The sequence below is a fragment of the Pelobates fuscus genome, chromosome 3 (assembly GCF_036172605.1).
Source record: "Pelobates fuscus isolate aPelFus1 chromosome 3, aPelFus1.pri, whole genome shotgun sequence".
In the NCBI taxonomy this organism is placed as follows: Eukaryota; Metazoa; Chordata; class Amphibia; order Anura; family Pelobatidae; genus Pelobates; species Pelobates fuscus.
Window position 1 is genome coordinate 229,843,926 of NC_086319.1, and position 14,251 is coordinate 229,858,176.

At 36.8% G+C, this 14,251-nt stretch overlaps 1 non-coding gene and 1 pseudogene across 1 annotated transcript; both read right to left on the minus strand.

The window, feature by feature from the left end:
- Nucleotides 1–8,642: 8,642 nt before the first annotated feature.
- On the minus strand, nt 8,643–8,761 carry LOC134603926 (5S ribosomal RNA; annotated as a pseudogene).
- A 20-nt stretch (nt 8,762–8,781) lies between these two features.
- On the minus strand, nt 8,782–8,853 carry TRNAE-UUC (transfer RNA glutamic acid (anticodon UUC)). Its single transcript has one exon. It is a non-coding gene; the product is annotated as a tRNA-Glu (tRNA).
- Between the last annotated feature and the right edge of the window lie 5,398 nt (nt 8,854–14,251).

A 14,251-nucleotide genomic window follows, 5' to 3' on the forward strand; every position in this document is an offset into this window, starting at 1 on the left:
CAATACAAGGATTCCCAGCCTTGTAGATAAGAAAGTGTTAAAGAAAGAGAGAGGGGGAAGGAGACCGCGCCCCAAATAGTAACTGTAAAATTATATACATACACAAATCTCTTTAGAAATTGTATATACAATGGACCTCAAAAATAAAAACAGAGAGCAAATATAATAGTGCAATATAAAAATAGTAGTGGAATAGTGATGGCACTCATGCAGGGGTCATAATATTGACCGGTGGATTAGTGCCAAAAAAGCCCTAAGATTACTCTCCCAGAATAGGGAATAACCCTCAAATATAGTATAGAAAAGAAGAAATTGGACTAGAGAAAGTTCCTAAATAGAGAGTAATACAAGGAAAAAGATGGGAGGTCCCTACCTTTAATAATCCTAAAGGGAAACAAATGGGGATAGGACAGGTAATCAAGAGGTAGGAGTATGCCAGCAAAAAGAGTACAAGAAATTCCTCAGATGCCCCCTTCAATTAGGAAGGCTATCTGACAGTGTACTAACTGAAGGTAGAGACTCCCCTTAACCAAATCACTTGTAAAAGGATCTAAAGTAGTGGAAATTACTTAAAGCTAATTGACAGAGGTACAGAGAGGAGAAAACCTCTACAGGGGGACACTAAAGAGTCCCAGAAATAAACCTTAACAGGAATCCTGTATAGAGAGAGCTATCCCTAAGTACCTCGGCACTGTGAGGAAGCCACTAGTGCCTACTGTGACCGAGATCCCTACCTGTCCTAATAGCTTAAAAATAAATTAAATTAAATTAAATCCATTAGTGCTACCAAAAAGTGCTAATAAATAAATAAGGAGTCTAGCTCGACGCGCGTTTCGGCGTTTCAGCATCATAGTACTTATCAGTCATGGATGTGACTCAGTTAGACACTTTTTATCAGATAGTTTAGTTCCAGAAACCCAAAGAGATTTTATTATAGAGGGCATTTTACTCATTTTACAGAATAATTTCTTTTGGTTTGAGGGTTCTTATTTTTTACAACTGATTGGGACTGCGATGGGGACCAAGTTCGCACCGGGTTATGCAAATTTGTTTATGTCCTTCTGGGAGGAATCTTTCCTCTCAGAGGATGTACCTTGGAGTGCGAACTTGGTCCTCTATCGCAGGTACATAGATGATATTTTTTTTATTTGGAGGGGGGAGAACAGCACCTTACTTCATTTTTTCAATTTTTAAATAACAATTCTAGAAATATCACTCTCACCAGTGAATATAGTACCTCCCATGTAAATTTTTTAGACCTGGTTATCTATATAGAGGATTCTTGTATTAAAACCAAAACGTTTTTTAAACTGGTTGACGTCAATAGTTACATTGACACAACCAGTTGCCATTATGCCCCTTGGATCAACAACATGCCAAAAGGACAATATATAAGAATGCTGAGGAACTGTACAGATCCCCATCAATTTGATAACCAAGCAAACACATTGACGTCATTTTTTAAAGAGAAACATTATGATCCTACAGTCCTGAAAGAACAGATTCAACAAGTGAAGAACATGGATAGAGTTGAGGTATTAAAACCTAAACCAAAGAAAGATACAATAAGTAGGGATAAAGAGTATGTACCTTTAATTTTGGATTATAATATCAACTCTAAACAAATTAAACACATAGTGAATAAACACTGGCATATTTTAAAAACGGATGGGGATCTTAAAGATATCATAGGTGAGAAACCGAAGGTTATTTTTAAAGGGGCTAAAAATATTAAAGATCACTTGGTTAAAAGCTTTATTAATTGCAAACAGGGAGACAAGAATGTTTTTAACCAAAGACCAGGTTTTTATCCATGTAAAATGTGCTTACCGTGCAAGAATACTACTTTTAATAAAGATACACAGAGCACGTTTAAATCCAATGTTACAGGAACTAGTTTTAAAATACGTGATGTTGTCACATGCCACTCCACTAATGTGGTGTATCTCCTCTGGTGTCCCTGTGGGCTCCAGTATGTCGGCATGACCACTAGAAGCCTAAAAACTCGCATTATGGAGCACATGGGGAACATACGGAGGGGATACACTAAACATAGTGTGTCAGCACATTTTATTGAATTTCATAATGGTGACACTTCTCTCTTAAGTTTTATGGTTATTGGGAAGAAGCGGATGAATTGGAGAGGAGAGGATAATGTCCGAGAACTTAGTAAGTTAGAGGGTAAATGGATTTTCACTTTGGACACTATGTGCCCTAAAGGTCTCAACATAGATTTTGAGTTAGTACATTTTTTATAATATAATATTTTATATATTTTTTAAATATTTTTTAAATATTATATTTACATTTTTATATTAATATCTTTTCTTCTAGGATGTTTCCTCTCCCTTCCACATCCCCCTGAGTTACATTTCTTCTATTTTATATATGATGTTTTATATGTACCTATATTAACAAATATTTTGTATTTTATATTTCTATTCCGATTTATTTATTCACAGCTTACTCAATTTGTTTATTTATTCTACTATATTATTGTATTATTTGTTTGGGCAAATGCCCTCTTTCAATATGAACATTTTCTGTAGTCAATTCCACCATGCCCGAGTGTGGAACGCATGGTGGAACACAAATACATCACATGACCGCATCCAACCGGAAGTCACATGTTTTTTAAATAAAAAAAAAAAAAAAAAAATTTTTTTTTTTTCTTCCAAAACCGGAAGTGATATGGCTGGCGGGATTTCTGAAGCACAGCTGGATGCAGTTGGACTTATCAAGGGGGCTACTTAAGCCCTGAAGGTTCTCCAGGAATTTAGCACTGAGGAAGGCCCTATCTAGGGCTGAAACGCGTTTGCACTTTACTGGACTTTTTACTGGGACTTTCATTTGGCGGTATTGTTATTTTGTGTATATGCTGTGGTGCTTTGCTGCTTTTAATTTTGGCCATTATTGCAGTACCATACCACGCTGTATTTTATACATATATCTGCCTATTTTTGTCCTATATTATTAATATTTTAATATAATATTTTATCAATTAATAAACCCTTATTTACTCTTGAATTCGTGGAGTCTGGGTCTTCAACTGAAAATTATCGAAAGCCTGAATAGGCACCCGAGAGCGAAGTACATAGAGCCTAAGAGGCTCCATCCTTGTGAGTTCAATCCTCATATGATACAATTGTTTGTTTTTACCTATATGGAAAACACTATGTATGTCTCATTTGTTTTACAGATGTAACCACCATATCTATATCTGCAATAGGTGGTATATCCTTTTTACTCTGTATATTTTTCTAAGTGGGTGTGAATTATTTTAATTGTTTTACTTATCAGTCATGCCACATTATTGTGATACTTACAGTATCATTTAACTTATTGCATACATTGGTTAGCTCATATAACCATGCAAGCCCTGACTGCAAAATCTTAGGGGTTAATTATTCCCCATTTGTCTGTATACGGGTTTCGCCCACGTCTAATAGCACATCCCACTGCCCATGTCATGTCACTGCCCATGTCATATGACGCGACCGGCAATAGGGCGTGGTCATGTGAGTTGACAGACGGGCCAAACCACACGTGGGCACTAGTGAATTTTAGCTCCACACCTCCCCGCTTGACTGGAACCACGTCAGATGGCACGGCTAGTAAGAGGAGGTACCAGAGAGGAGCTAGACCAATGAGCATCCAGCATGCACGGCGGACCATGTGGTCTACACAGCCAGCAACACTTACCGATTTATCAAACACAAAGGTATTTAAACCGTTACAGGGAACCCCAACAGTTCATTGCTCCTGACGACGGCGTGCTGAAACGCCGAAACGTGCGTCGAGCTAGACTCCTTATTTATTTATTTATTAGCACTTTCTGGTAGCACTAATGGATTTAATTTAATTTATTTTTAAGCTATTAGGACCTGTAGGGATCTTGGTCACAGTAGGCACTAGTGGCTTCCTCACAGTGCCGAGGTACATAGGGACAGCTCTCTCTATACAGGATTCCTGTTAAGGTTTATTTCTGGGACTCTTTAGTGTCCCTCTGTAGAGGTTTTCTCCTCTCTGTACCTCTGTCAATTAGCTTTGTCATTTCCACTACTTTAGATCCTTTTAAAAGTGATTTGGTTAAGGGGAGTCTCTACCTTCAGTTAGTACACTGTCAGATAGCCTTCCTAATTGAAGGGGGCATCTGAGGAATTTATTGTACTCTTTTTGCTGGCATACTCCTACCTCTTGATTACCTGTCCTATCCCCATTTGTTTCCCTTTAGGATTATTAAAGGTAGGGATCTCCCATCTTTTGCCTTGTATTACTCTCTATTTAGGGACTTTCTCTAGTCCCATTTCTTCTTTTCTAATAGTGCAATATAGTATATACAGTGAGTGAAATGCTGAAATTATATATTTGCACTCACATTTGATAGAGCTAACTGGGAGCTCTACCGTAATTTGCCTCGACTGAACAATCCCCGTCTAAGGATATATGAAGAAGTAGACGTCTTCGGTATTTCAAATATCATGTGGTGTGCAATGGATATATAAAAAACATAAAAGAAAACTCCAATAGTGAAATATGTACTAATCAGTAAAAAAAAGTAGAATAAGAATATACTACTCACATTCCCTAGAGCAGAAACTTGCTCTAGTATATAGGTAATAAGGAATAGTGAGTGCGCTTACAATAAATAAAATACAGTGTTAATCACACCTAAAAAATCTGAAGGGCATATAACACATTTGATTACAATGCAATAATACCAAAGTGCTATAGTGCTTTAAGAAATTTACACAATATGTGGAGTGCCAAAGTGCATATATGTGCAGACAAGGGATATCCAATATAAATAAAAAAAGGACTGATATACTTGCAGAGCTTCTGGAACAAATAATACACGGCTCTGTAATACAAATAATACAACACCTAGTGCAATATGTTTGTACAGTGCAAAATTAACAATAAATAAATAGGTATCTCACTCACAATGGTGGAGTGGTTGAAGTACCACCCCAAACTATCAGGCTCCAGGGAGGATCAGCCCCCAGTGATCGTGGGATCCACTCAGTGTAGAAAGAACGTGGGTCAATCCGGATATGTGTAAACCAAGAATTTCTTTATTACCAATGCATAAAAATATAAAACACCAGTCTCCTGCAACCTGCTACCGATAGTCCGAGAAAGAGAGAGAAGGTCTATAATCTGAGTGTCCTCCTCGCAGCTCAATCCTCATGGATACACGGATACACGGTGTAGGTGCAAAAACTTCCGGATTGTTCAGATGCAATGCATTTCTCCCCTCCCACTGGGCTTTTTCAAGCATAATCCACGTTCCTTGGGTCTTTCTTTATATAGGCTAACTAATTAGTTAATTTGGAGCAGTCCATTGCAATTAAGTCCAGGAGTATACACATAAACTCCAAACATTATAATAAAAGGAAGGAGTGAAAGAAATAAAGGAGAAATTAAAAAACCTCAAATGCAAATATTCAATAAATATATACATATCATTCCAGCACAAATACATGGTTAACTAGATGCATCGTATAGTTATATTCACCTCATCTGTTTAACACCCAATTGTGTAACAAAAGTGCAATGTGCGGTGTACATAGAATATACCTTCTTAAAATCCATTATATATCTATCAGAAGATCTAAAAAATTATTATATAACTACATATTTAAAGCTAAAAACTACATATAGAAAATGTATAGAGAAAAATTTATAGAGAAAAATTTGTATAGAGAAAAATATTGTTGGTTAAAGTGCAAGGCTTATTATTCCCAATTGCAAGACACAAAATTAGAAAACAATTATTTATTGTATAATCACTTATGATGGAGATATGTATCCACAGCTTCCACCTAGACACTTAGTAGTAATTTAAGTGAATTCTCTTTTAACAAAATCAGAAACTAATTATACAATTTAGGGAAAAAGCTTTCCAAGTGGTATATCCGCTAAACAACGGATTTCTCTTTCCCCTTTTTTTCTTAAAAGTTCAAAGACTATATAGTGATATTGTGAGGATACATAGAATTCAGTATCTTGTAAGATAATTAGAAAGTGATGACAATACAATATCTTAAAATTACTAAAAAACATCCTAAAAAATTTCTTTTATAAAAATGTCTATAAATGTCTAAAAATGTCTATAGAAAGCTACTATAAAAAATTAAAAAGATCGAAATCAATATTTAGGCCAGTAGGGGACATAGTATCGAGGTAATAGACCCATTTCATTTCCTCTTGGCCAATTTTTCTAATAAAGTCACCTCCCCTCCAATTAGCAGTAACCTTCTTTATGGCCATGAAGGAGAGAGCCCTAGGGTCTCCGTTATGTACTTTATTAAAATGATCGGAGACGCTATGGCTTGTTACTCTTTTACGTATATTATATACATGCTCTCTAATCCTTTTGAACAGTGGTCTTGTAGTTCTACCAATATATTGCAAATGACATGTACACTGTAAGAGATATTACATTACTACTGTGGCATGTCATATGTTCCCTGATCTTATAGGAAGTTTTCGTGCTCTCTGATTGGAACTCAAATAACCTACCATTCCCTACTTGTTGTGTGCTTTTGCAGCCTAAACATATCTTGCATTTATAAAAAACAGAGATTTCCCCAAATGCATTAATACTTTTTTGTTTTGGTTTGTCTTTAATGTAACTATTAACCAGAGTACTCTTGAAATTGGGAGCCCCTCTAAACGTCAAGAACGTTTTTTCAGGCAATAAGGGTCCCAAATCTTTATCTGTCTTGAGTATATTCCAATATTTATTGATAATACGTCTAACGTCTCTATGACGTGAATTATAATCAAAGACTAGTGCGTCTTGGGCTGAAATAGGTGCTTTTCCCTTATCTTTGTTAAGTAGTGTATACTGGGTCATTTCTTTAACTTCTTCCCAAGCTTTTTCTAAAATATCCTCTGGGTAGTTCTTTTCTCTGAATCTATCCAAGAGTTCTTGGGACTGTATATGAAATTTCTGATCCTCTGTACAATTACGTCTAACCCTAAGAAGCTGTCCCTTAGGGATGTTATTCAGCCAGGGTGAGTAATGTCCACTACTGTACATGACATACCCATTCGTGTCGACTTTCTTAAAGAAGGTCTCTGTTTTTAACATAGTCCCCTCAGTGTATATTTTCAAATCAAGATATTCTACACTGGTGGGGCTAATATTGGAGGTGAGATGTATACCCCAGTCATTATTATTAATAAATTTAAAAAACTCATTAAAACTGTGTTCTGTGCCTTCCCAAATAAAAAACAAATCATCGATGTAACGGCGATAGGCATGTATCTGCGACGCCCAGCTATGGTTCCCATAAATACAAATCTCCTCCCAACTAGCCATAAAAATATTAGCATAGCTGGGCGCATAGGTACTTCCCATCGCCGTACCTCTACGCTGTAAATAAAAGGAGGCATCGAACCAGAAATAATTATTACCCAATGTCCATTTTATACAATCAATTAAAAAATTAATTTGTTCCAAAGGCAATGTATTATCCTGAATTAAAAACTGCTGAACCGCCCTGCATCCTTTTTCGTGAGGAATGCAGGTGTATAGTGAGGTGACATCACAAGTGACAAGTAAATATTCTTTTTTCCAAGTCACCTCTCTAATTAATTGTAAAACGTTTGTGGTATCTTTTAAGAAAGAGCGTGTTTTAACCACTATGGGCTGTAAAAACCCATCTATATACTTAGACAGATTGTATGAGATGGACATAATGCCCGACACTATTGGTCTTCCTGGTGGATTCTCCAGACTCTTATGTACCTTAGGAAGTACATAGAAGACTGGAGTTCTGGGAGATCTGATATTAAGAAACTCTATTCTTTTTTGGTCAATATACCTTGCATATGACCCTTGTCTAACAAATGGGTTAGGGTTTTCTTAAAAGTCCCCAAAGGATTATTTGATAGTTTCTCATATACATCTAGATCCCCCAGTTGTCTCTTACATTCCACAATATATTTGGTTGTGTCCATTATTACCAAGCTACCGCCCTTGTCTGCAGGCTTGATGACAATGTTCTCATTTTCTCTTAGTCCCTTAAGTGCTTTAATCTCATCACTTGTGAGATTACTCTGTCTATTTCTAGGCTTCAACTTTCTAAAATCTCTGGTTATTGCTCTTTCAAATACCTCTATGCTTCCCTGTTTCAAATAGCTTGGATAAAAATGCGATCTATTTGGTATAGAGAAAATTTTAATTTAGAAGAGTCGGCATGAGTGACTTTGTTTACATAGTTTACATAGAATTTTGAATTATGAAGTAATGCACTTATCTGAGATTTCGTATTCAGGTATCATACAGGGATGAAATTTGCTGGAGTTGTGACTGTTGTGACTTCGTCCATCCAGAAAATTGCAATCGACGTTAGTGAGTATCCAGGCGGAATCGTCCACATGTGTATTCAGAGGGCGGTAATACGCCAATAGAAGCCTGCATACTCCAGCTTATATATTATAGAGAAGACACAACTCGGGAAAACTCAGTGTCTCGTGCGGGAAGCCTGGGCGTTCATAGCAGCGTGGTGTATCTCGCCATGCTCCACAGAGTCCTTCACCCCTCCTATTCCGTCACGCCCGTCGTCAGCACGTCAGCACGTCAGCACGTCATGACGTCCACCGGAACGGGGAATATGTTTCTTTTTTTTTTTTTACGGCACCTGAGGTTCCTAGTTGGTCTCCCATACAAGTACTAACCAGGCCTGAGTCTGTATGGCTTCCGAGATCTGACGAGATCAGGCATTTTCAGACTGGTATGGCCGTAAGTAGAAGAAAAGCTAAGGACAATTCCCATACCGGGAGTCGAACCCGGGCCGCCTGGGTGAAAACCAGGAATCCTAACCGCTAGACCATATGGGAAGCTTCTATGGGAAGCTCTAAATGTCTAAAAATGTCTATAGAAAGCTACTATAAAAAATTAAAAAGATCGAAATCAATATTTAGGCCAGTAGGGGACATAGTATCGAGGTAATAGACCCATTTCATTTCCTCTTGGCCAATTTTTCTAATAAAGTCACCTCCCCTCCAATTAGCAGTAACCTTCTTTATGGCCATGAAGGAGAGAGCCCTAGGGTCTCCGTTATGTACTTTATTAAAATGATCGGAGACGCTATGGCTTGTTACTCTTTTACGTATATTATATACATGCTCTCTAATCCTTTTGAACAGTGGTCTTGTAGTTCTACCAATATATTGCAAATGACATGTACACTGTAAGAGATATATTACATTACTACTGTGGCATGTCATATGTTCCCTGATCTTATAGGAAGTTTTCGTGCTCTCTGATTGGAACTCAAATAACCCACCATTCCCTACTTGTTGTGTGCTTTTGCAGCCTAAACATATCTTGCATTTATAAAAAACAGAGATTTCCCCAAATGCATTAATACTTTTTTGTTTTGGTTTGTCTTTAATGTAACTATTAACCAGAGTACTCTTGAAATTGGGAGCCCCTCTAAACGTCAAGAACGTTTTTTCAGGCAACAAGGGTCCCAAATCTTTATCTGTCTTGAGTATATTCCAATATTTATTGATAATACGTCTAACGTCTCTATGACGTGAATTATAATCAAAGACTAGTGCGTCTTGGGCTGAAATAGGTGCTTTTCCCTTATCTTTGTTAAGTAGTGTATACTGGGTCATTTCTTTAACTTCTTCCCAAGCTTTTTCTAAAATATCCTCTGGGTAGTTCTTTTCTCTGAATCTATCCAAGAGTTCTTGGGACTGTATATGAAATTTCTGATCCTCTGTACAATTACGTCTAACCCTAAGAAGCTGTCCCTTAGGGATGTTATTCAGCCAGGGTGAGTAATGTCCACTACTGTACATGACATACCCATTCGTGTCGACTTTCTTAAAGAAGGTCTCTGTTTTTAACATAGTCCCCTCAGTGTATATTTTCAAAACAAGATATTCTACACTGGTGGGGCTAATATTGGAGGTGAGATGTATACCCCAGTCATTATTATTAATAAATTTAAAAAACTCATTAAAACTGTGTTCTGTGCCTTCCCAAATAAAAAACAAATCATCGATGTAACGGCGATAGGCATGTATTTGCGACGCCCAGCTATGGTTCCCATAAATAAAAATCTCCTCCCAACTAGCCATAAAAATATTAGCATAGCTGGGCGCATAGGTACTTCCCATCGCCGTACCTCTACGCTGTAAATAAAAGGAGGCATCGAACCAGAAATAATTATTACCCAATGTCATCCCATGTGTTCCCTATTAAGGGTTAATAAGTAAAGGGGTGTATATAAAAAATACCCCTTTCTGTCTCATTAGAGATATCTTTGCCAGAAGCTCAAGGAAGCAGGCTGAAGGGTCAGTGTTAGGACCCGCTTAGGGGGGTCTGCCTTGACGTTGGCAGGCGGGCATCCCTCCAATGGCCATTGGAGCAACTAAATGACCTCCATTTGTCTAAATATACATAGGGATTAAGGAGAAAGCGCAAGTAACATTTTATTTTCTTTGGTTTTTACTATATATTGGGGCTGATGTGTGTTGTAGTCCTTGCTGCTTAAGCGCAGGACTTCTCTTTTTGTATTTGTATTTACTTTGTATCACACAGCCTGGTTACAATGCTGCTACCCATCCCATGTGTTCCCTATTAAGGGTTAATAAGTAAAGGGGTGTATATAAAAAATACCCCTTTCTGTCTCATTAGAGATATCTTTGCCAGAAGCTCAAGGAAGCAGGCTGAAGGGTCAGTGTTAGGACCCGCTTAGGGGGGTCTGCCTTGACGTTGGCAGGCGGGCATCCCTCCAATGGCCATTGGAGCAACTAAATGACCTCCATTTGTATAAATATACATAGGGATTAAGGAGAAAGCGCAAGTAACATTTTATTTTCTTTGGTTTTTACTATATATTGGGGCTGATGTGTGTTGTAGTCCTTGCTGCTTAAGCGCAGGACTTCTCTTTTTGTATTTGTATTTACTTTGTATCACACAGCCTGGTTACAATGCTGCTACCCATCCCATGTGTTCCCTATTAAGGGTTAATAAGTAAAGGGGTGTATATAAAAAATACCCCTTTCTGTCTCATTAGAGATATCTTTGCCAGAAGCTCAAGGAAGCAGGCTGAAGGGTCAGTGTTAGGACCCGCTTAGGGGGGTCTGCCTTGACGTTGGCAGGCGGGCATCCCTCCAATGGCCATTGGAGCAACTAAATGACCTCCATTTGTATAAATATACATAGGGATTAAGGAGAAAGCGCAAGTAACATTTTATTTTCTTTGGTTTTTACTATATATTGGGGCTGATGTGTGTTGTAGTCCTTGCTGCTTAAGCGCAGGACTTCTCTTTTTGTATTTGTATTTACTTTGTATCACACAGCCTGGTTACAATGCTGCTACCCATCCCATGTGTTCCCTATTAAGGGTTAATAAGTAAAGGGGTGTATATAAAAAATACCCCTTTCTGTCTCATTAGAGATATCTTTGCCAGAAGCTCAAGGAAGCAGGCTGAAGGGTCAGTGTTAGGACCCGCTTAGGGGGGTCTGCCTTGACGTTGGCAGGCGGGCATCCCTCCAATGGCCATTGGAGCAACTAAATGACCTCCATTTGTATAAATATACATAGGGATTAAGGAGAAAGCGCAAGTAACATTTTATTTTCTTTGGTTTTTACTATATATTGGGGCTGATGTGTGTTGTAGTCCTTGCTGCTTAAGCGCAGGACTTCTCTTTTTGTATTTATATAAAGAAAGACCCAAGGAACGTGGATTATGCTTGAAAAAGCCCCGTGGGAGGGGAGAAATGCATTGCATCTGAACAATCCAGAAGTTTTTGCACCTACACCGTGTATCCGTGTATCCATGAGGATTGAGCTGCGAGGAGGACACTCTGATTATAAACCTTCTCTCTCTTTCTCGGACTATCGGTAGCAGGTTGCAGGAGACTGGTGTTTTATATTTTTATGCATTGGTAATAAAGAAATTCTTGGTTTACACATATCCGGATTGGCCCACGTTCTTTCTACACTGAGTGGATCCCACGATCACTGGGGGCTGATCCTCCCTGGAGCCTGATAGTTTGGGGTGGTACTTCAACCACTCCACCATTGTGAGTGAGATACCTATTTATTTATTGTTAATTTTGCACTGTACAAACATATTGCACTAGGTGTTGTATTATTTGTATTACAGAGCCACACACTCCCCTTCGGCCCTACTATTTGTGTAATAGAGGGGTATTTTCAGCCGTATTGGAGGAGGGCACAGTATGGGAAACAAGATAAAACTCAATCAATAATGAGTTTCACATATATCATTGTAAAAACCTTTTTCAAATTCCAATGTACAGAATGTGATCAAATAATATAATGCTTAAATGTTAAAGCACAAAAAAAAGAGAGTTAAAACTTGGTTTCTGTTAACAGGGATTAATACAAAAAAGGTCAATAAAAAATGGTTACTAAGAATTGAAATTAAAATTAATAATGAAAATTAAAAAGATGGACAAAATATTGCCAATATTAATTGGAATTTAAAACAGATCAAATAGATCAATGCAGGATACCACTTATTTTACAGAATATATAAAAAAAGATGGCACAAAAAATATTTTAGCAAATTACTTCTCCCCTATTGGTGGTTTTATAGAAATGGAGAATCAAAATGATCATAGATGGAAAAAGAGTTGTTATATGTACAGAACTTCACATGACCCCTTTCTAGCAGGGGGAATATAGTAATATTGAAAAAGAGGATAAGAAAGGATACATTGGGAATATAATTTTATAAAATATAATAGTTCAAAAAAATATATAAAAAAATATTTTAAAAGGATTGAAAAAATATTATAAAAAGTTAAATAAATCAAATTCTATGTTTAGTCCTTTTGGGTGTAAAGTGTCCATATAATATACCCATTCCATCTATGTACGTCATAAAAGTAAGGTGTTTTGGTTATTATTATGTGTGCAGAAATGGGATGAAACTGAGTGATTTTTATAGCCTTTTTCTATGTTTCTGCAATGTTCTGCCACTCGTGTTTTCAAAGGTCTAATAGTGCGTCCAATGTATTTGAGACCACAGGGGCACGTTTTTACTTTTGCAGGTGATGATATATTTGATATTATATGTTTTCCCAGTGTTATTTGATTTGAAGGAAGTTATTAATTTTGATGTTGAGTTAGTTTTTTTACATGCTAAACATGAATTGCATTTATAAAAACCTTTTTTGTTTGTCATAAAATGATCCTGTTTCTTATCATTTGGTTTAGTGTAATTTTTTGTGAGGTGCATCTTCAAATTGGGAGCACCTCTAAACACTACTTTAGGTTTCCCAGGGATTAGGACTTTCAAGATGGCATCTTCTTTTAGTATGTGCCAATGTTTGTTTAATTTTTTTTTCAAATCTCTATTTTTGTTATAATCCAGCACAATAAGTAATGAGAAGTCTTTTTGCCAATTCTGGACTTTTTCTTTGTATAATAAATCTTTTTGATTAATTGCTAATGTCTGATTAATTGTAGATTCAATTATTTTATTATCGTATCCTTTTTGTAAAAATCTTTTTTTTTTACATCATCCGCTTGTTCTTCAAAAGTGGTGGTTTCAGAGCAATTCCTTCTTAATCTAATAATTTGGCTCTTAGGTATACTATCTAGCCATATTTTATTGTGGCAACTGTTAGTGTCTATATAATTGTTCACATGTACTTCCTTTAAGTGCATTTTTGTATTTATTGTATTGTGTTTTACATAGATGTTTAGGTCTAGGTATGTAATTTGGGTGTTATTCATATCTGAAGTTAAAATAATTCCTTCTTGGTTAGGATTTAAAAAAGTAATAAAATCCTGTGCTTCGGCAACAGATCCTCTCCATATGAAAAGGAGATCATGTATATACCTAGAGTAGGACACCAGGTTCTTTGCCCAGCAATGTCCATTCCAAATGTACCTTTCCTCCCATTCTGCCATGTAAAGATTGGCATAGCTGGGCGCGAACCTGGTGCCCATAGTTGTACCTCTCTTTTGCAGATAAAAAAATCTTTAAACCAAAAATAATTGTTATTTAAAATCAAGTCTATACCTTTAATTAAAAACTCTATTTGGTCCTGCATCATTGAATCGTCTTTCTCCAATACTGATCTTACTGCTTGGCAGCCTTTCTCACGTTGGATGACAGTATATAAAGACTGCACATCGCATGTAATTAGTAAAAAGTTTTTTTCCCCAAGTAATTTTATCAAATTTTTTAAAGAGGTCCATAGTGTCTTTGAAATATGATCTAGTTTTAACGACATAAG